This window comes from Ambystoma mexicanum, chromosome 7q, assembly GCF_040938575.1.
Source record: "Ambystoma mexicanum isolate Mex_15411 chromosome 7q, UKY_AmexF1_1, whole genome shotgun sequence".
In the NCBI taxonomy this organism is placed as follows: domain Eukaryota; kingdom Metazoa; phylum Chordata; class Amphibia; order Caudata; family Ambystomatidae; genus Ambystoma; species Ambystoma mexicanum.
The window spans coordinates 1016123390-1016126519 of NC_090941.1; positions in this window are offsets into that span (position 1 = coordinate 1016123390).

A 3130-nucleotide genomic window follows, 5' to 3' on the forward strand; every position below is an offset into this window, starting at 1 on the left:
ATCACTAAACATGACCTTGACACCATCTTCATCACTGAGACCTGGCTGAAACCCACGTCCACCTACATCCCGGACATCCTTGTCCCTGACGGCTACTGCATCCAACACAGAGACCAGGCAAACAAGACAGACAGAGGCCTTGCAGTCATAAACAAGACCTCATGGCCCTGCACCAGACTTCACATCAACAACATTGGCTCCATCAAAGTCCTCTCCTGCCACCTTCCGCACTCCTCGAAGGACACAGTCACCTCCCGTATCATCTGCTAACCACTCAACACCACCTTCATTCGGAGACTTCAATGACCTGGTCACCACCATGTCCCTCAGGCAGGCAAACAACATCTTCCTAGGAGATTTCAACCTCCCAGGCAACAAGGCCACTGTTAGATCCTATCTCCCGACCGAGGCGTCGGTAGGAGATTGGAGATAAGGGCCTTGGGCTGCAAGGCCCCGCTGCGCAGCTCCAGCGGGAGCAGTGAAGACACGGACACATGTGTGTTGCTGTCCTGCCCCGGAACTGCCCACGCGCAGCGGGGCGGGGCTTTCATTGTGAATGCCTTACATCACCGTGTAGCGGGACGTAAGGCGGATGTAACATTCCTCCTTTATTTCAAACAAAACAGTAACGAACAAAAATTACTTGGGCAACTGTCCTAGCCAGTGAGTTTGGTAGTCTCTCGGGCTGGTTTTCTGCCACTCATAGGGCCTCATTCCGAGTATGGCGGTAAGGGATAGCGGCCACCGGTAATGAGACCGGTGGCGGTAATCCCTTACCGCCATACTCCGAGTTCCCTCTGCGCCCTCGCCCTTAACGCCTGCTTTGAGCAGGTGTTAAAGTCGAGGGCCCAAAGGGGCCTCCAAGCCAATAACGGTGACCGTAATGAACGGTCACCGTTATTTGCATCTTCCCCATTCCCATTGAGCTCATTCGGGAATGGGGAAGAGCCTTGGTGAATGGGGAATTACCGCCCCGCCAACCTTGGAATGGGGCGGTGATTCCGCCATCCACCAAGGCGCTGCCGGTCCGGGTACGGCGTCAACCAAGGCGTTAATAGCGCCATTGGTTAGCGCCGTACTCGGAATGAGGCCCATAGTCTCTGAGTCTGGCTGGGGGCTGGGGCGCAGTTCTTAGACCATACCGTCCACCCCTGGGTGCGATCCCCTGACTCCCATCGGGTTGCTCACCTTCTTCGTTCGGCTCACCTAACTCTGGTTCACTCGGCGGTTCTTCCACTCTGTCGCCCATGGTCATTTCGCCTTCCAGGTGGTCATGTTCCTCCCCCATTGGCAGGTCCACTTCTTCATCAGGTTGTGGCTCGCCGTCCATCCATAGATCTTTTGGTACTGCCTTGAACCAAGACGCGTTTCTTGTTACTTGCCTTTGGCCCCTCTTGGCTGTTATCATAGTCCCATGCCTATGGGTTATGGTCCATGGGACGTCGTCGTATTGGGGGTCTAATTTCGACTTTGATGGGTTTCTCATCATTACCACATGGTCACCAATTCGGTGGTGGGACCTCTTGGCGTTCCTTTTGTTACTCATGTGTTTGTTTGCCACGATCCTCGTTAGTTCAGTGCGTGCCCTGTCATATGTGTCCGTGCTCCTGCTCGGGTGGTGTGGGATGGATGAGTTGATGATGGTTCCGTACATTATTTCTGTCGGTGGTATCCCCGTTGTGCTGTGGGGTGTTACCCTGTAATTCCTCAGGAATCTGTATAGGTCCACTCTCCAGGGGCTTGCGTTGACACACGACAGGCGCACGACTTTGTTTATTGTTCGCATGAATCGTTCAACGTCGCCGTTGGCCTGCGGCCATCTAGGCATTATGTGGTGGCAGTGGATGTTGAGTTCTGTGAGGTACTTCTTGAATTCCTGTCCTTGGAATGGTGGACCATTGTCACTCCGAATCCTCCTTGGAAGGCCGTGAGTTACGAACATTTTCTCCATTGCGGGCATGACTGCCTCCTCTGCCGTGGAGTTGATGATTTCGACCTCGGGGTACCTGGAGTGGTCGTCGATCGCCACCAATAGGTGAGTGCCCTCCTGTATCTTGCAGAAGTCTATGCTGGTGCCGTCCCATCTCGAGGACCCTTGCTCTGCTGATAGAATGGGCTCGGGATTGGGCGGCACCCCTGTTATTTGGCATGGGAGGCAGGTGGTGATTAGCTGCTCCACCTTTTCATTGATATGTGGGAACCAGACACGGTGTCTCATCCGGGCCTTAGTTCTTACCATCCCCTGGTGGCCTTTGTGCGCCAGCGCCACGACTCTGTCCTGCATGCTTGCGGGGATGACGATGCTGGTCCCTCTTAGGATGAGCCCTTCCTCTCTGATGGATAGGTCTTGTCTTACTGTGAAGATGCCAGTGAGGAATTATTTTGCTTCAGCTGTTCTATTGTGGATGTTCCGTAGGAAAGACTTCCATTCCCCGAGATGATCGTGTCTTTCACCTGATCACAGCATGGGTCATTTTGTGTGGCCTCTACAATGTCTTCGATTCCAATAGCTCTTGGTTTCATTGTGTGGATCACCTGGCAAATTTGTTCTTCCGTTTCTTCCACCACGTGTATTTCCCCCGGTGTGGCTGCTCTTGGGTGTCTCAACAGGAAGTCCGCTGGGTTTCCACTGTCTGGCTGATATGCTAACTCAAAGTCATATTGTTGTAAGTGTAGCAGCCATTTTCCTATCCTGGCTGGGGGGTCTGATGAAGAGCCTGTGAAGATGGGGATTAGTGGTTTATGGTCCGTATAGGCCTTGAACTTTGGGCCGTACAGATATAAATGGAGGTGGCGGCAGCCCCACAGCATTGCAATCGCTTCCTTTTCAATATGGGAGTACCGTTGCTCCGTCGGTGTCAGGGCACAGGATGCATATGCGATCAGCATTGACTCTCCTATGTTGGCCACCTGTATGAGGATGGCTCCTAGACCCAGAGGGCTGGCATCAACATACAGTTCGGTCGACAGTGCAAGGTCGTAATAAGTCATAGTGGTGTCTGCGGAGAGTGATGGCTTGATTTGTTCGAACGCTTCTTGGCAGGTGGGCCCCCAAACCCATTTCGTGCTGGGCTTCATGAGTTCTCATAGGGGTTCTGATAGTGTGGCCAGGTTGAGGATGAACCTTCCG